At 31.4% G+C, this 27196-nt stretch overlaps 1 protein-coding gene and 1 pseudogene across 4 annotated transcripts in view; one reads left to right on the top strand and one right to left on the bottom strand.

The window, feature by feature from the left end:
- The window catches only part of LOC105144355 (Nutrient Amino Acid Transporter 1), a 203813-nt gene that overhangs the window by 49152 nt on the left and 127465 nt on the right, over nucleotides 1-27196 (bottom strand). The window lies entirely within an intron of this gene.
- LOC147909040 (uncharacterized) lies at nucleotides 9311-11790 on the top strand (annotated as a pseudogene).

Below are 27196 nucleotides of genomic sequence, written 5' to 3' on the forward strand. Positions count from 1 at the left end.
TTTTTTAACGCTGTTTCCTTGGTCCACCAATGAGTTGCGCTAATACTCTTGTAACAATGCACCGCCAACCGCATTGTACATGGCGTCCACATTCTGCTGGATGCCGCCGCAGTGATCCCTGGTCACTTGCAAGCGATGAGAGCGCGATGCGCTCGAAAAAGTCTAAAACACAATCCACAGGTCGCAGTCGTTCGGCAAGAAGCTGAGAGCGACCACGGAAAGCCGAACGGCGCGTCTTCCACTCGTATCGCAAATCGGCAGAAATCACCGAGCGATACCATAACAATACGAGCGGAAGCAACAATCGAATAAAAGCCGTGCTTACCAGATATGTAAATATGAAAGCGGAATTTACAAATAGATGACCATAGCCGTCAATGTAGTTGCCGTCAGACCGCGTCATTTGACGCCATTTCCTTGTGACAAAGATTCCTCTGACAAAGATTTTCAACTCACAACAATATAAATTTCATACAACAGTATAGTTTGTAATAACGTTGAACATGTCGAATTTTGTGCCTGGAAACTACGATTTGCGGACAACATTGATTTTCTGTTACCATTTGAAGAAAATTGCTGCAGAATCGCATCGAATGCTTGTCGAAGCTTACGGTGAGTATGCTCTTGGTAAATCACAGTGCTTTGAGTGGTTTAAAAAATTCAAAAGTGGCGATTTTGACATGAGAAACGAAGAACGTGGAAAACCACCGAAAAAGTTTGAAGACAGCGAATTGCAAGCATTGTTGAATGACGCTCAAACTCAACAACAACTCGCGGATCAATTGAATGTGACACGAGAAGCCGTCTCTATACGTTTGAAATCCATGGGAAAGATCCAGAAGATGGGAAAATGGGTTCCACATGAACTAAATGAAAGACAGCAGGAAAATCGAAAAACCACTTGCGAAATGCTGCTCGCCAGGTACAAAAAAAAGTCATTTCTCTATCAAATTGTGACTGGCGATGAAAAGTGGATATATTTTGAGAATCCTAAGCGTAAAAGATCATGGGTAACTCCAGGCGAACCATAGACATCGACTGCAAGACCAAATCGCTATGGACGGAAGAATGCTCTGTGTTTGGTGAGATCAGAAAGGTGTGATCTATTATGAGCTGCTAAAACCTGCCGAAACCGTTAATACTGAACGCTACCGACAACAAATGATCAATTTGAATCAAGCTTTGTGTGAAAAACGACCGAAATATCAAAAAAGACAACACAAAGTGATTTTGCTTCATGATAATGCATTACACACAGCAAAACTCAAGGAAACGATTGAGGCGTTTGGTTGGGAAATACTTTCGCATGCGGCTTACTCACCAGACTTGGCTCCATCCGATTACTACTTATTTGCATCGATGGGACACGCACTTGCTCAGCAGCGCTTCACTTCTTACGAAGATGTACGAAAATGGCTAGATGACTGGTTTGGCTCAAAAGAGCAACAATTTTTTGGCGTGGCATCCACAAATTGTCAGACAAATGGGAAAAATGTATAGCTAGCGATGGGCAATACTTCGAATAAAATATTTTTTATCATTTTCATGCAATAAACGTGTATTTTCTATAAAAAAATTCCGGTTTCATATTTACATACCTGGTATAGCGCGAGGCCTCTCTTCTTATTTCCGCCGCTTTTCCGACTACCAGCTCCAATTCCGCTCGCTACCACCAGCTCCTAACGCGTACACACATCTATTGTAAGACATTGTACACACATTACTACGTTTATAAATACTCATTATATTTAATTTATAAAAGTAATAAGGCTCAACAAATTAAAATAAATAAAAAGACAAAGGACTACGAGCCTAAAACAATCAGCATAAATTAACAAATTTGTATTAAATAGTCAAAAAATAAAATAAAACATGTCATGAAATTTAATTTGACCGTCAGCAAGTAAAAACAACACAAACGTTTCGATCCCTGTTGGATCATTTTCAATACGCAAAAATAATAATGGAAATGTTACATAGATAAAATATGTAAAAATTAATTAAAAATTCGCTCTCGAACGCAGTATCAACTATAAATCTCGCTCCAAAATAAAAAGAAAATTATACAAAAGTTGTAGTTGACAACAATGTGTTCTTCCGGATTGTGTATGTAGAATAAGGACGAACATATTTCTGTTAGCAAGTACAAAATGTAATAATAAATTATGACAGAAATAAAAATAAAAATAATAAGAAAAGTACAAATCGAATCGCAAATAATAAAAAGAAAGATACAAAACAAGTCGCAAGTAATAAATTTAAATTAAAAGAAAGAGGCAAAAATTATTTTTGATATTATAAGACATGTACATAAGAGTCGGTAGAGAAAGTGTAAAGTGCCGTCATTCATAATAATTTTCCTTCTCCTACTTTTACTGACAAACTGATTTTGGAATGGTTACGTATAACAAAAAGATTTATTAATAACCATCCCAATATACTTATCATAAACGTCGATAAAGGTAGTGTTACTGTTGCTCTGGACAAGAACGCCTACGTATCAAAAATGAAAGAGATTCTTTCAGACACTAACACTTACGCGATCGTCAATAAAGATCCAAGTAAAAAATTGACTCAGGATTTACGCACTTTGTTGGTGAAATGGAAGCGTGATTAATTTATTGACGAACAAACATATCGTAGATTGCTTACAACTGATGGTCTGATACCTAGAGCTTGAACGGTTTGACTAAAATTCATAATGATGGTAACCCATTGAGAGTGATTGTGTCATCTGTTAACAGTCCATTATATTATCTTTCTCTTTTTTTGCATAATTTAATTAGTGATAATATACCAAAAGCTCCTAGTTATATTAAAAACAGTTTCCATTTGAGCATTTAAATGTTTTTATTTAACTGTTTTTGATCCTGAATATGTTTTGGCTTCGTTGGATATAATATCCCTTTTTACTAATATTCCTGGTGAGCTAGAATTAAATAACATCAATAGAAGATGGGTTTACATCTCGGCGAAGACAAACATCTCAAAAAACGAGTTTATTATTGCTGTTAGATTTATTTTAGATTCAACCTTTTTTGCCTTTAATAATAGAACTTACAAACAGGTATTCGGTGGGTTCACCGTTATTTCCAATAATTGCCGACATTGTAATGCAAGATCTAGAAGAAACAGCACTTAAAAAATTGTCAGTACAACCTTTGTTTTATTTTAGATGATGTTCTTCTCGCGCTTCCATTTGATACTATCAATGACACTTTGAATATTTTTAACTCTTTACATACGAGATTGCAGTTTATTTTGGAGGTTGGTACAAGTGGCAGATTAAGTTTTCTTGATACAATGCTTGTTATAGATAATCAGAAAATTATATTTGACATTTATCATAAAAAGACGTTTTCCGGAAGGTTCCTTAATTTCCATTCAAATCATCCTCTTTACCATAAAAAAGGTACATCAGTTTCATTGACAAAATTATTCTATTATCACATCCACGGTTCCAACAAAAAAATTTGATAGATGCTATTCATACTTTTTTAAATAACTGTTATCCTCTTCCCTTTATTTTCTCTACAGTTGAACGTAGATTGAAGTTTCATATATATAATAAATATATTACACATAATTCACGTGAGAAAGACAAATATTTTACGATTCCTTATGTCAAATCTATTTCTGAAAGTTTCCTTCCTATCTCTAGTATGGTTCATTGTAAATTAGCCTTTTCTATTCCCAAGAAAACATTAAAAAGTTTTATAAAAAGAGGAAAAAATAAGCTTGATTTCCCATCCAATCAGAATATTGTTTATAAAATCTCCTGTGATGATTGTGAGGCAAGTTATGTTGGTCAGACAAAAAGAAAATTGAATATGAGATTACATGAACATATCTCTGACATTAGGAAAAATACGTTCTTCTACTGTCATAACTGATCATCGAATTAATTTTGATCATAATTTTAAATGGAACGATGTAAAAATTTTAGATTGTGAATCTTCTTATAATAAGAGATTGGTGTTTGAAATGATTCATATTAAAAGACAGAAACAGGGTCTTAATAGACAAAATGATACCGAATCTTTACCTGAAACCTACTCACAGATTATTCAATCTCTTTCTCCTTCTTAACTGCGTTCTTTTCCTATCCATTTCTTCTCTCCCCATTTTCTCTTCCCTCTACTTTATTTTCTCCTTCTTATGTTCCCCTTCCTTTTTAGTTTACCATTTCATCCTTCCTGTTTTTATATGTGTACTTTACTTTATCTCTTAGCTTCCTAGAAAGATGATTATTTTCAATTCTCATCGCATTGTCTAATCGATAATATATCATTTTGACACACATAATAAGGTATTTATTCTCAACTTATCTGTACTAAACTCAATATATATATATAATGAATGACTTTACACTTTCTCTATCGACATTAATAACTCTTATTTACATGTCTAATAATATCAAAAATAATTTTTGCCTCTTTCTTTTAATTTAAATTTATTACTTGCGACTTGTTTTGTACCTTTCTTTTTATTATTTGTGACTCGATTTGTACTTTTCTTATTATTTTTATTTTTATTCCTATCGTAATTTATTATTACATTTTGTACTTGCTAACAGAAACATGTTCGTCCTTATTCTACATACACAATCCGGAGGAACACATTGTTGTCAACTACAACTTTTGTATAATTTTCTTTTTATTTTGGAGCGAGATTTATAGTTGATACTGCGTTCGAGAGTGAATTTTTAATTAATTTTTACATATTTCATCTATGTAACATTTCCATTATTATTTTTGCGTATTGAAAATGATCCAACAGGGATCGAAACGTTTGTGTTGTTTACTTGCTGACGGTCAAATTAAATTTCATGTTTTTTAATTTCATGACATATTTTATTTTATTTTTTGACTATTTAATACAAATTTGTTAATTTATGATTGTTTTAGGCTCGTAGCCCTTTGTCTTTTTATTTATTCTCATTATATTTATTGTAAGCCGAGCCGATTTGTATATCTTCCCCTTCTTGCCTGAACCTCTTTATTGTGTCCGACCGCCGCTCGTCTTCAACGAGCTAATCTGCGCATAAAAGTCAGGTTGTTACTCTGTATCTTCCTATGTTTGAGATTATTAGAACTGGACTCCCAAATGTTCATGTGTTGATACGATTCTTTAAACAAGGAGAATATCAAATTTAATAATGAAAAAAGCAGCCTTAATGTTTGCTTTTAGCACATCACAAAACACTAGGTTTAAAATATGGCTATAACATCAAATATGCACATGGTCTGAGTTGTGAATTTGCATTTTCGTAGAAAAGCCGTTGTATTCGTCTTGCGTATTGGCCGCATCGTTTATTGAATTTGGAATACAATTTTGGAAATTTAAACCATTGCTTTGTAGCACGTTTAATGGTAGTTTCAAAACTTTTTCTAGTTGTGACAACATATTGAACTACAGAAAATAATCGTTCGATAATATTTCCCATATACACATACCTGCAATAAATTAAATAAATGAAATTTGAATATTTCAATAATACATAATACATTTTAAATAATATATAATATATTTCATTGCATTACTTTATCACAATCGAACATTGCTCTCTTGTGGAAATACCTTGTGTAGAGTCTATTTCAATGGAGAACAATCTGGCTTCTAATATTTCCGTTGACATTTTTCTTTCATCATTTTCGTTACAATAGAAATTATTGAATTTAATGTTTTTTATAGAAATATTAAAAAATTGCCAGTTCGTTGAGTGTTCCCTTTTTCATATACTTTTTTGCTGCGTTCGATGATTGTATCCAGATGTTTTTTTTAAATCGTGTCATATTTAGATAACAACAAGATAATTTCTAGGAAATTTCCATGGTCTGTATTTTCATTTTCTAACGAATATGCAGCCTCATTTAAATTTCCTCTGTGAGAAAGACCTGTCTTCCCTAATAGCACAAGATGTCCTCAGAATTCTGAATATGTCTCAGGACATCCTGGACATTTTAAGAACATTCATACCTCCACTGGATGTCTTGAGGTCATCCTTAGGACATTATTTTCGGGATATCCTCAGGACATCCTTGGGATAGCTTCAGGATATTCTTGTGGGACAGCCTCAGAAAGTCGGTTGAACATCCTTAGGATAAAATGTGCTATGTAGGAATTATTATAGTGTGTTCTGATTGCGGATGATTAGAAATACTTTTTACAAATATTTGATTTATTTCTAAAATGATTTTTTTAATATTCCAATGCTTTAATTACGGTTAATCTTATTATCCATTAATAATTGCGTTTTAATTCCTTATATTTAATTTGTATTGTATATTATTGTTTCTAATGGAAAAAATTCCATATGTAATACAATTCAATATTCTTTTTTTCCATCTGACGTTTCGCATGTCATATACTTAATATAGCATTCATCATTTTTGAAATCTACACATAGATTGTTGAAAGTTTAAAATGCAATATCCAATTTTCGCACATATTGTTGAAAATCTATTGTTGCTGTAAATTAAACATGTGTCACAAAATGATATATATATATATGTTTTGTATAAGATCTAATAAGTATATAGATATATTACAAAATAATAAACAACTTAATATTTACATTAATTAAAAGAATCAATTTTAAATATTTCAATGGAATGTCCTTTTTTTGATTATATTCTTTGATTATATTCTTTGATATTAAATTGATCATACTAACAACAAAACGTATATTATATAAATACATTTATATATAAATTAAGTTAGTTTTATCATCCAAAAATTAAGAGTGTAATGTAAGAAATTTAGAGGCACAACAGAGAAGCTGTCAGCGTTAGAATTGTGTGGCTCAGTGACAGAACGGAAGTCTATCAACTCGGAGGAGAGACTAGGCCTCCCATTTAGCCGGCAGCACGTTCATAGAATGTCCATAGGATGTTCCTATGTTATTAGGGTTACCAATGAATTTGATGACGTTAATAATAATATCTAATATTTGTCGATTGTTCGTAACTTATTGATTGCATTTATGGGCATACTGATTAAATAATAATTTATCTATGGTCCTATTTTTAAAATACATAAAATATGAATCACAATTATTTCTGTGTATCATTGTTTGTTCGTGTTTATAGATTCTCTGATACACATGTTTCCAATCCTTCATGCCACATTTGAAATTAAAGCAGCTTGTTTTTTCGTTCTCAAATGCCAAACACACCGAACAGAATAAAGCTTTTTTTGAGAAACTGTAAGTTAGCCATATCCATATATAATATTGCTTTCATTTTCTCGTTTGCTTTATCAATTTTGAAAATTTTGAAAATCAATTAATCCTTTTGGGTTTTTGAACTATAGGATGATGACTGAAAAACGTATTCAGTTCCATAGAATCCGGTCTTTTAAAAAAGTTGTAGTCATCTAAATCTGGCTCATATAGAGTTTTTTCTACTTCTTCCGAAACCTCTTTTCCTTTTTCAAAACTTACTTCTTTAAAAGAATCTTTAAATCATTAACACTAGTAGGTCCTATTTCCTCTTAGCTTCTTTACTTTTTTCAACTTTAGCTAAGGATTCTAAGGCATTACAGATCGAAGGAAAATCATTTTTCGCATTTTCAGATATTGGAATTTTAGAAAACATATTTGTTAATATGCATCATATAACATGGTTCAATAAATATAAATTTAAATTAAAAATAAAAGTTTAGAAAGGCTATGAACCAAATGACAACAAAATAAATGTATAAACATAAGAAACAAATATAATTGTCATGATCTAACGTAAATAATAAATAACAAACTTCGTTTCAAGCCCGATCGGGTCATCTTCAGTATTAAAAGTAAACGTTAATATACTTAAATTAAATTTATATTCGCCACGATTAACAACAGACTCCTTTTTTACATTCGTAAATACAAGAACTCTCATATTTCCTGTTTTCCTAATAAAGAGATGTCTAGAGACAAATATTTTACCATACCTTATGTTAAGGGTGTTTCTGAAAGTTTCAGACCTATTGCCTTAAAGATGAATTCCAAGTTAGTTTACTCAATTCACTCGAGACGAAGGAATAATCAAAACAATGGACTTCACTGAGTGAACCAGTTCCGAAGAAGACGAAGATCGTAAAATCGACCGGAAAATTGATGGCCACAGTTTTTTAGGATGCGGTATAATTCATATTGATTACCTTCCGTCGAAGCAAACGATCAAAGAGATTATTACACAATCTTATTGGACTGTTTCAACAACATTTTAAAGAAAAAACGTCCCCATTTGGCGAAGAAGAAAGTGCTCTTCCATCAAGACAATGCACGAGTTTGGACACGTGTCCAGCATTGATGGCCAAATTCAACGAATTCCGCTACGAATTGCTTCCCCATCCAGCATATTCGCCAGATTTAGCTCCCTGCGACTATTTCCTGTTTCGAAACCCGAAGAAATGGTTCGGAGGAAAGAGATTCACCACCAGAGAGCAGTTCATCGCCGAAACAGAGGCTTATTTTGGAGGGTTGGACAAATCATATTATTCGGATGGCTTGAAAAAGTTGGAGAATCATTGGATCAAGTGTATCGAGCTGAAAGGAGACTATGTTGAGAAATAAAAATGAATCAATAAAAAAAAATGTGTTTTACTATATTTTTCTAAAAATTTATCGACTTGCCTTCGTATAAAATCTTTTATATGAATGGCACATATCATTAGAATTAAGTAAATAACATGAGATATTACCATTTGTGTTTTACTTTTTAATTTGATAAAATTTAACTTGATTAGTTAAAATTGTATCTGAGTTTTAATTTTTCATTTGACACATTAATTTTTTTTCGAAGAGTAATTTTTGACAAAGAATTAAAGTTGCCATTACTTGAATTGGAATAAGAAGACCTTCAATAAAATCCTTGAATAAAAATTAAAACTATTATTAATTGAGTTGGATATTTACGTTTTATTCATCATACAGTATTAAGTGTAACATATTCATAGTACATAGTGTATTATATGTATATTTACAAATATATTTGTTAATTTTGTTTACAGTTTGTTATATAAATTTCTATCAATAAATGAGAATTCAGATATATACATTGACGTTGGTTTGACAAAATGGATCATCAATATCTGTTCAGATATTGATGATAATATGTGTACAATAACATATTGGCCCCCTGATTCAAAATCTGTCACACAACGTATTAAAACTGAAGAGTCTTTTAAGACTGATTATGATGTGGGAATAAAAAGATTCTATAGTAAGGTTTTATTTTGTTTTCTCGTAGACATTAGTCACACTTTTTGGATAAGAATATGTTTATTCTTTTCAAATTGTAACAGTTTTTATTTGATTTAGATATTTAGCAAAAAGCTCGTGCAGCTCTTTCTGGTTTTTTTAATTGATTCCAATTATGAAACTGGTAGAGCAAAATTGGTCGTGAAAAGAGAAAGAAAAAGGTTCGGCAAATTTCATCATCAAATAGTGATTTATCATCAGTTAATATACCATTGAAAATTGCGAAGATCAGCATCCTTGCTTCTCCTGCCGTGATTTTCGAAACTAAGACTTGTGATTTGATTTGGATCTCGACACCTTTTCAATACAGTTAAACAAAGATATCTCTTCCACTGGCATCGTTAACTGAAGAGGAAAAGCTACAGGAGAAAAAATTGACTACTGACAAAAAGAAGTCATCTTCTTACACGAATCTAATGGAATTAAAAGAGACAATTTAAAAAACAAAAGAAACTACTACTTCTAAAATTAAATAAAGACTTCCAAAATCATCAACTTTATTAAATATGACTCTAAAAAATCCCTTAAAATCTATGTCATCATCAGTATCTCTCGCATCTGCCTCTTCAAATTCATTTGTAAGAAGCCTTGCGAGCTATGCTGAAAAAACTGTTCAAGAAGACATGATGTCTCCTTTGAAACAATCTTTGATACAAAATAAAAAAACTTGCAGACAATTCATTAGATCATGATTATTCAATTTTAATACATACACAAGATTTTAACAGGCGATATTAGCCGTACATCTTCTGGAGATATAGTGCAGTGCAACAGCAGTAGGTCAAAACGTAATGAATAATTATTTCCTGTACACTATTCAAGGAACATTTGCATAATAAGAATATGGGTAATATCTTGTTATTAGACAAATGTAAAATGCATATTTGCTTTTGTTATTTATATTACTATAATTTTTTATTTGTTGCAGAAAAAACATTAACTCAGCTGGAAACAAAACTTCATAGAACATTTATTACAATAGGAAAAATTTCTGGAAAGATAGATATTCTTATCATGAATACAAGCAAGATCATGAGATTTTTAGTACTCTCAGAAAAGAGAATATCACGTCCTGAAAAAATGCCAGCACTAGATACAAACAATATTTAAAAGAATTTGAAAAATTTCTAGAGGCGAATTCTAATTTATCTGCTACTGTAAGTTTAATTCATCTCTTTAGATAATCAAGGAAGTTTTTCCTATATATATGTACTTTTTAAAAAAGGAAAAAGTACATAAAAAAGCTCGCTTTCCGAAACTTGAGCATAAGCAATCATGTTTGTATTTCCTTTTGCTATAAAAAATACAGATGCATAACTTTAGCAGATTTAGCAAATACTAACATTGCCAATGGTGCACTACACACTTTGTTTATTATTGTCTATCTCTCGTCCTTTCGGATTATTGTCGATATACTCAGATAAATCTCTGAAATATTGCATAAAAAGTAGAATTTATGGTTTTGTGAAGTGAGAGACATGCAACAGAATTCTTTAATACATTATTTTTTTATGCTGAAGAAAATGGAGCCAAACGTTTGTTTTGAATTTTAAGTATTTTAACAAATAGACATTATTATCATAATTACATATTTCTGCATCGTAAATATAAACTGCGTTTTGACTCTTGATATCCATTTACAATTTGATTACTATTTTATGTAGAAGAGTTTTTACTTCTATAGTGTTATTTCTCAATATCTTTTTTATGTATTTTCCCTTCTGTAAAAAAGGTATCTTTATATATAGAAATATGTGTGTGTATGTGTGTGTGTGTGTGTGTGTGTGTGTGTGTGTACACACATAATATTTCATTGGTTTTTGTTTCACAGTGTCACATGTCTAATTATATGAAGAGAATGTGAATAATACCGAAAGAAAAAGTGCAACAAACATATTAAGTAAGTTACTTTCTGATACAGTAGCAAGTGAAATGAATTGTGAAGGAGGTAACAAGAAAATTGGTTTCAAATCTCTCAAACTGTACAATTTATTTCTAAATAATTAATAATACATCAAATTTATTACTACAATATTATTATCTTCATATAAAAAGATAGAAGATATTTTGTATTGACATTTTGCAGGGACTCTTCAAATAGCTTTTCCAGAGAGTGATCTAATTGAAGCAGCCCTAATTGCTGCCTTAGCAGGGTGGTTAAAAGATGCAAAATGACGCAAGCAATCTGACGGTAGTCTGGGAAACAGGATGAAAAAGTTTTAATTACAGTGGGACAAATAGCTATTTTCTTTTATGAATATAATAAATTAAGCAAGCTTTCAATTCAATTATCCATCTTTAAATTTTTCTTGTGTAAGAAATTTTAAAGTAAAATATAAGTTTGCGTATACCTTATTAAGGATGCTCTCCATTTGGTGACATAGATCAACTTAAACATTTTATTTTATTTGTACATCCAGTAAATAACAAAGATCAAACAGTACTTGTGTCAAATTGTGACACTAAATGGAAAATATCTTAAGATATATACTTATCAAATGACAATATATTTCTTGTGATTATATATACATATATATATATATATATATATATATATATACGTTGTCTGGTCAAGCCATAACAGAGTAGATTCCTGAGATCATTTTGAGAAAATTTTAAAACTAAAATGTTGAGGCTATAATAGTTCTTGAATTATTAGCACAAAGTAAGCGAATTATACCTCCTAAAGTTCGCACTTCAGGTATAGTTTGACGAAAATGCCATCTATGTCTGAACACGTAAACTTTAGGCGATTCACTAACTTGAAATGCTTATAATTTAAAAACTTGATTATAGTCTCGACATTTCGATATAAAAATTTTCATCTTAAAATGAACCCCTCTCAGGAACCCCTTGTTACAGTCTTTACGGAAACATCCATATTTTTTAAAGAACCTATTGTTTAATAATTAAGATTTTTATAATCCTTAAGCGTAATCCTTCTAAAAACATAAAAGATAATTTATATTACAAAATGTTGCATCAACATATTGGTCAGTATGTCAAACTGTCTACTCTCTAGTAGACATATGTGATTAATTGATTACATTTTATTAATGTAATCGATTGTAATCAATTTCATAAATGTATTTGATTATTCATATGTATCTGTTAAAGAAGACAATCCGACATATTGACTAATATGTTGATGTAACTCCCTGTCTAACCCCCTCTCTAACAATAAAAGAATCTTTATATATATCGTTCATATAAAGAAGTGATATTTTTATTTATGTGATATTCATGTGATTTTAGTTAATAATTTTTAAATTTTTCTTACGAGAGATATTTTACAGAAAAAAATATAAGATTGCGTGTACCTTACTAAATGACACAATGTATCTGCTGTAATAGTCTCATATGTGTATATTTTTTTTAAAGAACCTATCATTAATAACTAAAATTTTTTTGCTATTTATAATATATAGTCCTTAAGCGTAGTTATTTCAGAAGAATAAAAAATGATTTGTATCTTAAGTACAAGTATTAAGAGATCTTTTATATATCATTCTACACACACAAAGAAATGATATTTTGATTAAAAAGATATAATTCAGTTTTATTATTGATCTCTAAATTTTTCTTTGCGAGAAACATTTTATAAAAAAAAAGAATTACATGTACCTTACTAATTGTAAGATATAACTTTCCAAATGACAACATATCTGCATGTTGTGATAACGTCAATTATTTTTGTAAAGGAAATAATATATCATTAATAATACCTCTTTTATGGCTATATCATTCTTAAGCATAATTCTTTCGAAAATGTGAAGAATGATTTATATTCTAAGTGCATATTAATATAAACAATAAATAAGTTTACAAATTATAATACCGATTATTCATTTAAAAATTATAATACCGATTGTAATTTAATTTTTAATAACATTTTTAATCTGATAATTTCTGAATTAAAATTTAATGATATATTATATCATTACTCTTCTTACTGTTATTCTTGTGTATTAATTCTAAACTTCCTATAATATTAATGTCTTCAACCAATAGTTGAATCTTTATTTTATTATTCTACTCTTGCTGAATAACATTATTTTTATTTGTACTTCGTAGTTCATTAATCTTATTACGTCACTTTTGTGTTGAAGAATTTCAAGGAATAATATATAAGAGAAATTTTGTAATAACATGAATCCAGATACGGTAAACGCTAAAGTTATTCTTTTCTTAATTAATTGTTAAGAAAAAGATAATCTGACCTTAACGTTAATTGTATCTGGATAAACAGTATTGCAAAAACTATCGTCCTTACCATAAATACTGTCAACATATTAATCTCTTACCATGTCTCTTACCATAAATGAGCATGAAATCAAGAAAAAATATCTTCGACATTAATCCTCGAATCGATATCGAAATGATCTCGATTTTTAAATCAATGAAATTTAAATGCTGGTCTATATCATACATGTTTCCAATATATCGTTTGAAAGATTAATTCAAGATTTTATTTCCAATTCGAAAATTGATCGAAATTAGAGCCAAAAATTCGTCGAAATCAATAAAAATTTCTAAAATTTTCGACTTTTATTTTTGACATCGAAACGACGTCTTTTCGAGAAATTATTTCTGACTGAGATGGAACTATCTTCGGATTTCTAAAGAAATTTTTATATTAATATTTACTTTTTCGAGTTCTTTTTATCATTGGATATCGCATTACTTTGTAAATTAAAGGTACTTTACATTTTTTTATTTATATATATATAGTAATCTACAGACGGACTTTCATCGCTCTATTTTCAGTATCTCTGTACTTAATTGCTCTGGATTTTTTTAAGTACTGTATTGATGTAATATATATTTTCATTTTTAAAGATTTTAATGTGTATGATTTCAATGACAAAATTTTTTACTTTATGATGCTTGTGAATTTTATGCGCTTTTGGACACCAATATAGATTTTTATTATTTCGACATCTAATTTTTACGCTTTATTGTTGTGGACGTATCACTTTAATGATGACAGGATTCTATTTACGGCTATTTTTATTACATTTTACTAGTTGACCCGTTTTAATTTAAATATATTAATTTTTATTATGTTTATTTTTAACATTGAAGATGACTCGATCGGGCTCGAAACGACGTTTGTTATTTATTATTTGAGTTAGACCATGACAATTATATTTCTTTCTTATGTTTATACATTTATTTTGTTGTCATTTGGTTCATAGTCTTTCTAAACTTTTATTTTTAATATTTAATTTTGTAATAATGTTTTACATTATTTTGCTTTATCCATCATTCTTCGCTTTTTTTCTCCTTTTCTTTCTTAGCATTGTCTTTGGCTTTGGTTTTAGAGCTTCTTTTATTTTTGTCCATACTATTGAAACAGTTTGACGCGTGTTAACAAAGGTCGATAAAATAGAGAGCGAGAGTGTCGAGTGTGTCGACTGGCAAGTGGAGATCAGTGATCGAGATTGATTGAGGGGAACGATTGCAATGTGTGATGCCAGACTGTTCAAGTGGCTTGAGGAATGGCGCTCAGAAAAAGTTAGAATGACAGTGACACAAGTTACGGCTTTTATCTTCTTGTCATTGTCGCTCTAACCTTGTCGAGCCCATGCGCCGCGAGCCAATCAGAGCACGATTCAGATCACGTGGTGAATTGGTGACTCTCTTATTATAGGCTCTCTAGTTTTCATAAGTATGCGCTCTCGAAAAAGAAATCAATGCGAAATTTATCATAAACTTTATTTATACTATTAATGTGTTTATTAAAAATAAATCATAACCCATGTGGACAGTGGAATGTGCCGATGTGTGGACAGTAGCGCTTGGATTCGGGGCGGCTACGACGATTTTGGCATTAGCATTCGCACTTCGCGCTATTCCGTCTCGGGCTGGTTCGGATCGGCCCGAAACGAAATAGCGCGAAGTGCGAATGCTAATGCCAAAATCGTCGTAACCGCCCCGAACCTAAGCGCTACTGTCGCACGCCTTCTTATCACATATAATTCTAAATCGCTGAATAGAAGCAAGGAAAAAGGAAACTGAAAATAATTTTAAAAATTCAGTAATATTTAAGTATCATATTATACATTTTTTATAAAACATTAATTTACTTCATACCTTAAATGTAATGCGTATACAATTTCATCTGAAACACACATTACTAATTCGCACTCCATGATTGAAGTTTCATCATAAACTTCACGCAATCTTTTAATCACATTTATTGTTGATACAATTTTGGCGTATAGTACAAATTGTTGATATATATTCTTTCGCACGCGATTTTATTAAAAAGTTATGGTATTCATTTTGACTTTTATGATGCGATTTTACAATATAAGAATAATACGAGCACAATTTTAATACTCGTAATATTTTAATGGTATAAGTCGATAAGCCGGACGCGCTTTCATATTAAATAATTTATTATCACGAAAATATGAAGAAGGAATAATGAAGAGATTAGGGAAAAGTAAATTTTCAAAGAAATATATTTTTTAATATAGATTTACTTATCTAATATTTAATGCAGCATGTACAATATAATTTAAATCAGACCACTAGTTCACATTCTATAATAGAATTTCTGTCATAAATTTTGTGCAAAGTGTTTGCAGCATCGTATTTATTAGTAATACAATTTTATCTTAAAAATACAAAACATTTGAATTTTTCACTAACACCGTGCGTACATTGACTTAGTTTATAGCATGCTCGACACATTGCTCGAGCTCAAATAAGAAGAATGTGCGGTTATTGGTTTCATGTACAAGTATGTATCATACAATAATAATTTTACGTTTTTCATATCACATACTTTAACAAGACTTTCTACATTCAGATCTTCTGAATCGGTGATTATGATGATGGGACGGTTGATTGCATTAATCACTCAATATTTGCACGTCTCTCGATGAACGCCTTCCATGTAGCATGAGGCAAGATTATGCGGTTGCTTCGATTGTCGCTGGTCGCAATTTCTACATGGGACGTAGGTCCCACGACGATCCCGATAATCGCAAAAAAGGGACACTATTATAGGATTGGTGGACATTTTGATGTTGTCGGATGCAAAATACCACATAATCTAAAATCTCATAATAATGATTCTGCTCGAGAACGACTATCCACTAAATTTTATTTTTGGTACGATTAATGAGGATTCAATACCCTTTAAATAAAAAAATGGGGTTACAAGAACCATTTAATATTGATAATTCAATAGAACGAACAGCTTGATTTACGGTACTATTCATATCATCAATCTGAAAAATTTAATAGATTCAATAGTAAGGACACAAAAATTTCTTTTTACACAACAAATAAATTAAAAATTTATTAAAGCTCAAAAGATTCGCGCCCACAATTTAATAAAAATAATGTATTGTAGTATACAAAATCAAATTATAGAGATTGTGATGCGTCTTAAGTTGGTCAACTTAAGACAAATTATAGATCACCGTAACCATATAAACTGGAAAACTTCCAATCTTTCGGTAATAATCGAACAAAAATTACAAACATGAATTTGATTGGGATAACATTTTAATGATGGATCATGGATGAAGAACCGTGCTACAGTAAACGATTAATTTCTGAAATGATTAATATTAAAAAATAGAAAAATAGTTTAAATTTACAGACGAACACTATAGGTTTTCATATATAAGTCATATTTACCAATATTAAACAGTATATGACTTTGCATCACCGGTACTGCGTGAATTTTGCGAGTCTTTAGTCGTCGCTTGTCTTTCGTAACGTCCCTGATGAAAAAATTTCTCTGAATTTCTTCGAAAATTTTTCTGAAAAAGTCTGAAAATTTTTCTGAAAATATCTATATTTTCGGACACGTTGCAGAGCTTTTCAGAAAATTTTTCAATATAAATTTAAATATTTGTCAGAATATTTCAGTGACTTTTAAAGATTTTCATAAAATTTTTTACAATATATTCATAGACTTTTAGAATTTTTCAGACATTTTCAATATGATACTTGAAAAAAAATTTATATTTTAAGACTTATAAATTTTGTTTCTTTATTTAACAGAAGTTGTTCCATATAAGATATATGTAATGATTTTACCCGAAATTGTTTTGAAAAACACACTTTACCTAATGGGATTCGAATTGGGACCTCTGGATTATAAATCTCCTACATTACGTATTACACTACTTCTTTAACTGATAAAGCGTGTTATTTATATCTATTTAAATTTCATTTTTTATATCTATTTAAACATCATTGAATTCGCGTGAAATTCAGGAACATTCAGACCCTTGAAAATGATTTTCAAAGGAATACTCTGAAAGCCTTTGAAAAGTAAGATACTATTAAAATTCTATCTTCAGAGATATCATTGAATTCTCGAATTTCAATGAAATTCGAGGAGTTTTAGACACTTGGAAATGATTTTCAGAGAATTTGCTGAAAGTCTCTGAAAAGTGAGAAACCATGAAAATTCTATCTTCAGAAACATCACTGAATTCTCGAGTTTCAACGAAATTCAGAGACTTTTAGACACTTGAAGATGACTTTCGAGAATTCTCTGATAATCCCTCAATTTCTTTGAAAAAGTCTTTGAATATCACTAAAAATGATTTCAGACATTTTCAACGGAGTTTTCAGAGACATTTTTTTACCAAGAGTTCACATGTGTTAATCCAACCGTGTCATTTGTTAAATTATTAACTCTAAGAGTTAAAACTAGAAGAGTTATTAACTAGAATGTTGTTGACCATTACTGGACATTATCTCATACTTCATGACTTCTCCGTTGAGTTTTACTTTGATTTGTATAAATTAGTTTGGATTGTTCTCAATTTTCTCATTATTATTCATAAATTCATTAAAATTTTAACATTCAGTCGATCAGCTGATTGAAAACAATTTTTGTCTGTCAACGTATAATTCATCGGAGATTGTTAACTTAACTTATCTTTACTTAGTATTATCGTTTCACTCGTCTACTGCGGATTGCGACTGCTACTTAGTAAATCTAAAGATGGCTCGATCAAGAAGCCGAAACACGTAATTATTATTTGCTTAGATCATCGAGATATATTATCATTCTGAGATATTTTATATGTTATACCATCAAGATTTTTAGAGGAATGATATTGTTACGTCCTACAGACGCCACAATTTTTTTTCTTCAGTTCCACGTCACGACTATAATTGGCGTCTGCGAGATCCGAGCGGCGCCTTCTGATAACGGTCTGACAGAATTGAAAAGAGGGACCGGACAGGCGCCACGAAAACTCTTTTAAATGCCATCAATCCGGAAAAAATAACAACCTTAATGTAGGTCCTAAAAGAGACAAGATTGCAGAAGACATTATAAATGCACCGAGGTCACGCAATCTAGGCTTTGTCATCCGAGACTAACAATTTCATTTTAGAAAACAGGCGCCACGTTGCACTTAAAAAATCGTAAACGCATAGGATAACTTCCCACGGGAGCGTTATCTAAAAACAGACAATCCTGCATAACATAAACCTATTTGTGCATGGTAACCATCTGTTTATCTAGCCATATTTTTCCGTGAGAATAACCGAATTCGTCATCCGTCTCGGAGCAATCTTGGCTCTTTAAGAAAAACCGTAAATCACTTTCTCTTCTTTTCGAAACTACTCTAACTATGTACTTTAGATCAACAACGATAGAACGTTATAAAAATCATAAATCCCGCGTGACAACTAACTTTTTTTAGCAACTAACTTTTGCATCCTAGACAAAGGACACAACGCCCTTTTTTCGGGGTATAAATAGAGGTCCCGCGGAAGCGCAGAGCGTCAGTACAGAATTTTAAACCATTCGGTCCACGTTAGTGGAGTTCGCGCTTAGTTACTCATTGTCTCGGGCAGTCCGCAAAATTATTATAACCCGCGCTAATCACGCGCTAATTCACGATCCCGCCCGAGTGCGAACTTGTAACCAAATCGCAACTGAAGTTACCAGCCATACGCCACGGTGACTGCCCTTCGGACGCTGACGACGGATCTCCTTGCCTAGAACCTATTCGATATCTTGAGGACAGCTACTAAGTAAGTCGTAATTATTTATAGTCCACCTCGCGTTTCCTCGCATGGAAAAACCCATTCATTGTGCACACACACACACACACACACACACACACACACACACACACACACACACACATTCATCCACAAGCTACAGTATGTATATTTTTTTTGTAAAGAAAAGTTTTATAATGTATAAAATCCACTATATTTCATTTTATTAATAAATGTAATTTAAGGTATTTCCCTATCTTTTATTGACATCACCCCTCGAATTCACTTCCCTCGAATACCTGAGATCGCACGAGGTCCAGTCTCAAAGGGATTAAGTTCCTTGACCGAAAAAGTAGGACCGACGTTCGCACTGTCCAGCGGAACAGGTGTCATAGCGTTGACCCACATTCTGGGACTTAAAAAGTGCGTACGACTCACAGATGTTCGCCTCCGCGCGTATGCCTGTGAGATTGAGTTTAACCGTCCTTCCATACCCTCTCCATTCTCCCTCATTGTCTCCTTGACCAAATTTTCAAGGATTTAGACGTAACAATATCAAGAATCTGTATTATTAGAGTTATCTGTTTTTATTCAAGTTTTATTGACTCTTATATGCTCTTTACTTAGATTTATTTTTATTTGATAACAAGAAAGTTTATGATTGATCACAATAATGAGACAGAACCATATTGCAACAATTTAATTAATCATATTATAATATTACAATAAAATAATTACAATAAATGCTTGTCGTTATTAAGCAAGAAATTGATATTGCAACAGTGAACATAGACCATGCCAACGTTCAAAGAAATAAAGTATTTATTTTTATCTAAGGGACAGTTGACCAACAATGTTGGTCTTTTATACCTATAAAAAGATATCATAACGTTTTTAACATTAAAGATATGCGAGGAACGAATTCTTTGCAATTAGGATAACTTAGATACCGGTGGTGTACATCTGTATGCCAACATATTATTCGTTAACATTATTCTGAAAAACTAACACTATATTTATAAAGATACGTAAAATTCCACATTGAATACACTGCTTAAACTCATTTTTTAAAAAAGAATGAGAACAGACAGACTTATTAATCAGCTGACGCTGATCTCTTAAAGATAAAAAAAGATTCGATATTGTCAAAGTGCATTTTTATATATGTGTCATTGTATAATTTAATGTAGGCTTGATGGCAATTACACTGAAAATTAACTCGCATATTTGTAAAGATACGTAAAATTCCACATTGAATATACCGTCCAAGAAAAAATAAATAAATAAAAAATAAATGATATATAAAAATAATGAAATAGAAAACGCATGAACGAAAGAGAGCTCTAATACATCAACCACTCAGTGAATAGTTACCGCAACAGTCATCACATCAAAAAACGTCTGTGAGGATATTATACTTTAAACGTTAAACAAGAATTGTATGTTTACATTACTCTGTGTGAAATTAATAAACAGTATTGCTCGTCGATGATGCATTTCAGTTGCAGTATAAAGAACTTGGATTTCGAAACATGCTTACTCGCAATAATACATGATATACCAAGCGTAAGACATAGCAGATATATAAAGATTTCAATGTGTGTGATTCGAAACTTGATGATTACGTAAATTTAAATTTTCCTACATGTCATTGTACGATTCATAGTGTTACTGATGAAACCTACAGCGAAGCTCATCCATATAGACGTTGTGAAACATATATTACTTCAATGTCATAAAATGTAATTATGATATCTATATTAAAGTAAAATTGCACATACATAGTGGCGAAATTGAAATAACTCTTGATGTGAAAATAATAATTTTCAATAATAACTTGGATATGTTGATGGAAAATATGAAATGATGAGCACTAATTAGTGAGACTTATGGCGACATTACTGATTCAGTCAGTTGGCTCAGTACATACGCTGGAGGATTCAATAGAATGCGAAACTTCTGAAAATTTGTGGTGGGGATCACTATTTAAAAAAAGAAACTTATGATACATAAATCTTATTACATCATTAATGTTTTATAAAAAAATGTGTAATATGATATACTTAAATATATTACTGAATTTTTTAAATTATTTTCAGTCTCCTTTTTCCCTGTTTCTATTCAGCGGTTTAAAATTATATGTGATAAGAAGGCGTGCAATTTTTCCTCAAATAAGTTAATCAAATTATTAAAATAAAAGTTGAATAATAAGAAATTATAATTCTAATCTCTATTTCTTTTTGAGTTTCTTTCACAATCCTAAAATATTTTTTTCGCTTCCTTCTATGAGATCATCTGCTTATCACATAACTTTGGAATCTGCATATTTCTGTTTCTCCTTACCATGAGTGGAAAAAAAATCTTCTTTCTCTATATAATTATTTAGAATCAATTAATAATATAATATGACTGTTCAGTCATGATGATGACTGTTCAGTAGTACAATAAGTGTTCAATAACTACTCAATAATAGTTTATAATGATTTGATAATTAGGAATGCTATTTGTATTGCATTACGTTACTAAAAATATTATTATAATTATATAATTGGTCCAAGATCTTGTGTTAAAAATTATAAAAATACGTGAATGTGTCAAATTAACACTGCGCGAAACATGTCTATATATGAAACCGTCAACCGTGCTCTTCATGTTCAAACTCAAAACGTTGCGTCGAGAACGTATACTCTGAGTTGTGCCACGCAGTATACGCATATCGTCAATGAAAAATTTTAATTATTTTGTAATGCTTTTAGGTGAAAATTGTATCATCGATAAATGTGATGTAGATTTTTTGCGCAAAATTTATAATAAAAAATTAAATATAGAGTGTAAATTAACAGTTTACGCTTTGGATAATATTGTAAACAGCGTGAAAAATAAATGTACATTTTATTGCTAATTGGAAACAGGTGCTTAAAATTCGATTTGGAATTAATTAAATTAAATTAAATTAAGTTCCTGCTTAATAAATGTTGTAAGAAGAACTATGTAATAAGAGCCATATATTGTAAAATTACAGTTATAAAAGTAAACGCATATTTAAACTATATATCTGGATGTATGACATTATTCATTCCTTTCTTACTATCGCAGTGCTATCATATTACGCGCGCCGCCAACATCTTTGCGCTCAACGGTACTGCGACAAACGGTCACGACCGTATTAAGCGTTCTCTCTATTTAAATCATTAAATAAAAAATGTGTGTAAAATATTTTTACGTACAAGAAGAAGATACAACGGGATCGACAACGCGGCGGGAAAGATGACGAAACATAAGAGGAAGAAAGATGATAAATATATGTGATAAATGTATGCAAGCCTTTATTATGATGCATTTTTGGGGAAGGCGAGCGGTGGACGATGAAAAAAATATCGTACGCATAGCGGAATATCATCATGTTTATGTAATCAATCGACCGAGGTCCTATATTTATGTAAACAACTGTCGCCGACTGGAGACCTTCTCCACGCTGCCCTCTCCCCCACGCTTACGAGTACCCCCCGCGCCAACGATTACTCTCGCACCCCCCTCTAGCCCCTTGGGTTTAAAACTGCCCTATTACTCCTATCAGATAGAAATCTGAGATAGAAAATAACGATCCAAAACCTGTATCCACAAAAAGTGCTGCCACGCACTACTGCCCTCTGACAGTGGATGTAAACTACATAGCAACGTCCACATGGCTCTTATTACACAGTTCTTACAACATTTATTAAGCAGGAACTTAATTTAATTTAATTTAATTAATTCTAAATCGAATTTTAAACACCTGCTTCCAATTAGCAATAAAATGTACATTTACTTTTCACGCTGTTTACAATATTATCCAAAGCGTAAATTATTAATTCACACTCTATATTTAATTTTTTATTATAAATTTTTCTTTCGCCACGTTGTCCACTTTTCAAGACTGATGATGCTAAATGAACCAAATATCGATTTATCATTACAGGTTTTGGGTCGTTATGTCTTTTCTCAGATTTCTCTCTGCCCCTACTTTCAGTGATTTTTAAAAATTAATATCTATTTGAATATTGTAAAAACTACAAATTGATGCGGAACTTTTCGATTCAGTTTAATCCGTTCTATTAACGGCATTATAGGCTGCGTTCCGATATACATTGCCAATAAAAATGTATAGTATACATTGTTACGTGCCGCAATATGAATTTTGAATCGAAATACAAGTCTAACATCAATGATGTACGTATATAGGGTATATAGGGTGTCTCGTAAAGACATGACAATACTTAAGTGTAGACTTCTGAGACTTTTATGATGAAAATTCTAATACCAAAATGTCGAAGCTGTAATAGCTTTTGAATTATATGCATTTAAAAAAGTTGGAGAATCTGGAGACACTGGTAGTCTCGGCGCTAAGCTATGGCGCGAGACATGGACGTGCCTCCTTTACGCAAACTGGCGAGTTGCATCAGATCGAGGTTATCGAAAACATAATAAGAGCTAAACCAATTAAATTCTAAGTATGCTCAATCGATTGCAATCGCTCGAAATATATTAGGTGCGCAACTAAGTTCTCGCTGTTATTTTGATGAAAATGCCATCAAAATAATAGCGAGAACTTAGTTGCGCACCTAATATAATAAAAGTGTTTTCATTTTTTCTGTACGTATTCTATAAGGAGATATCGTGACACAAAGTTCCGAACTATCACTTTTTCAGATTAAGATACGTCATCGTCGATCGCATTCCACACATTCCTTTCGTATCCTTCTGACATTCTTTACACAAGGAATGCTAGTTTCGTGTCTTTCTAACATTCTTTACGCAAGGAGCGCTAGTGATATTATCAGCGAGCGCTGCGATCTGAAGACATTTGAAGATACGACAGTGTCGCGGCGCAAAGCATGGCGTGTCTGTACTACGATAATGTCTCAGTTGGTTTTTTCAAAACAGGATCGATAAAGTCGGTATAATAATAAAACACGTTGGTAATTGCTAAAAACTAGAACATATAATTTAGAAAACAATTTATTCGATCTCGACCTCCATTTGTTTATAACTTAATTTAACAAAAAGAGATTAAATAGAAATGAAATCATTCGCTGATATTTGTTGAGTAAGCTAGGAAATAATAATGAAAAACCGATTTATTTCTATTTATTTATAATTAATATTTAACAAAAGAAGGAATGGAAATGGAATTATACTGATAATTAATTAAGCTAGGAAATGATAATGACAAATTTATTCGATAATGATCTTCATTTATTTATATCTCAATATTTAACAAAAGGAAATTGGATGAAAACGAAATTATACGCGGTAGTTAACCTAGCTATAAGCAAATAGAATTAAATCACTTTTTCATTATCATTTCTTAGTTTACAATTATCAGCGTGTAATTTGGATTTATCTGATCTCCTTTTGTTAAATATTGAGTTATTGAGCTATAAATGAAGATCCAGATAAACTAAATCGTCATCATCTTCTGATCTAATTAACAAATATAGTATGTAATTACATTTCCGTTCGATCTTCTTTTATTAAATAATAAGTTATAAACAAATGGAGATTGAGATTGAATAAATCGCTTTGTCTTTGCCTGCTTTCAGCAGAACGTTTATTTTGCAACTGTTGGAAGTTTTTTTCGCGCTGATTGAGTTATGCTTTTAGATCAAGAGAAATAGTCCAATCTCAGCAGAGAATCATAAAACGGTTGTAAAACTGTTGTGTTCTGCTGAACGCAGCCATTATCATTTCCTAATTTAATTAACAATATGGTATTTATTACGTTGGTAATATCATTTTATTTTTTCTATATTGGTTACTAGCACTGTGATTATTCATTTAATTCTTTATTCAATATTTAATTAAAGATATAAATTATGATGATTAGAAAGAGAAACTAATTGTAAGATACATTATAAAGTATGTCAGACAAGGAAAGATTGAGGTGAACGCCGATTTCATGAACGCCGATTAAACTAATTAACTGTCAACCGCAATTGGTCGATTCTACTAAACAGCAAAGGCGATTGGTCAGTCAATGACCGATTAAGCTAACTGATGTTGGTGAAATTGACTCTGAGTATACCAACTTCTCGAAATATATCTCGCGTTTCACAGTTGGCAGCATTTGTCTTTATGCGACATTTATAAAAGTGCCTTTTCATGCTGATGCTCGATGCTCATTTTCAGCGTCAAAATCAAACATCTGATATTTGTCAATTTTTATCCTTATGCCTAATGTTTACGAAGTTAGGGGCCAGTTTCACCAACGCCAGTTAGCTTCAGCCGTTGACTGACCAATCGCGTTTGCTAATAGAATCGATCAATTGTGGTTGGCAATTAATCACGATTAAGCTTGATCAGCATTGGTGGAACGGCTCTAGAAATTGGTCAGAGATCTCGGAAAGGAATTAACAAATCACATGACCATTTTGATTGGTCAATTCTTTTTTCATCTGAGATTTCAGACCGATTTTTAGCATCGTAGACACAAGGCTATAGACAGAGACGGCGGAGATTTAGAGAGAGATACCGTCCAATTAAGCACACCATAGCCAGTATTCATAGACGGATCTTATTTTTAATCTTAAATATAGTCTTAAGATGTCATGAATCAATTAGAAGGCCGCATTAGCGACTTAAGACATTCCTTAAAGCCGGTTCTACATTAGTTGCAAGCTGATCGCAAGTTTGTTGCGACAGCCAATTTGAAGCTTGGATTTTAAAATCAACGTTTATTGCAACAAACCTGCGATCAGCTTGCAACTAATGTAGAACCGACTTAAGATGATTAAAATAAGAACCGACTATGAATACCGGCCCATGAAAGAGTGGCAAATTATATCACGTGAATGACAGCGTCCAATCAGGACGGGGATCACATGATTAGTTTTCTCCAATCTCTTTCACTTTCATGCTTATGGAGTTTTGATGACCGCACCCAATTAGAGGATCAGAGGAGGCGGATCCGTGATGCAATTTGCTGCTCTCTCCTTTTGAGATTCTTCCTTTAATCTCCTCTTAAGTTTCTCGTGGGCGGGAATTAAATTTTTGAATTTTTGGATTTTGGAAAGTGTGACCAGCTTCATACGCGCATTTACAATAATAAGTATATTATATTATATCTAGAGACAAATATAAATAGTGATTCGGCGTGTTATTTTTCACCGCATAAGCGGCATTTTCCTCTAGAGTTGCCGTCATTATTATCATTACCAGTGGCAAGGTATCAATCTGTTAAACTGTTAAATCAGTTAATTAATCAGTTAAGTTGCGGGGCCAAAAAAAGAAAAAATTTTGATGAATTTGCAGCGATGCTGCAAGTTAACCAAAAGATGTAAGTAGCCAACGAGAAGGAATTAAAATGGATTGAAATTTGTTCTGTCCGAATGCGTATTTTAAATAGTGAATACTTTTTTTGGATTTAATTGGATTCAATTGGATTAAAAAACTGCATTTCCTATTCAAAATTTTGGATTGAACAGTGTGTTGTTTGTGCACAGAAAAAAACTAATATTATTTTTAGATTGAAAGGCATAGAGATATGCTCCATGTAAATGCTTCCTATAAATGAATAAAAATGAATAAATAATAATAAGGCTCTGTAAGTACAGGGTCCGGCAAAATGATCTCCCACATTTTAATCTTTAATAATTTAAAAACCCTGTATAAAACAATGTAGTCAAAAGAAGGGCAAAGAATCAAAGTAGTCATAAAAAAATTCTGGAAAAGTAATCGTGAACAAAAAGAATTAATATTAACTATATACAAATTAGTAATATAATAATGTACCTTGTCAGTGATATCAATAATGTGTTGAGAGTCCATTAATAAAAAGAGAGAAAAAAACGCAGGTAGATGGTAGTTCATATCGTGATACAATATATTAATTTTTTTATTTGAAACAAATTTGCGAAAATAACGAACATTTAACTTCCACAATGTCAAATAATGCAATGTCGAGAAGGAAAA

This window comes from Acromyrmex echinatior, chromosome 7, assembly GCF_024713525.1.
Source record: "Acromyrmex echinatior isolate Ae372 chromosome 7, ASM2471352v2, whole genome shotgun sequence".
NCBI classification, from domain to species: domain Eukaryota; kingdom Metazoa; phylum Arthropoda; class Insecta; order Hymenoptera; family Formicidae; genus Acromyrmex; species Acromyrmex echinatior.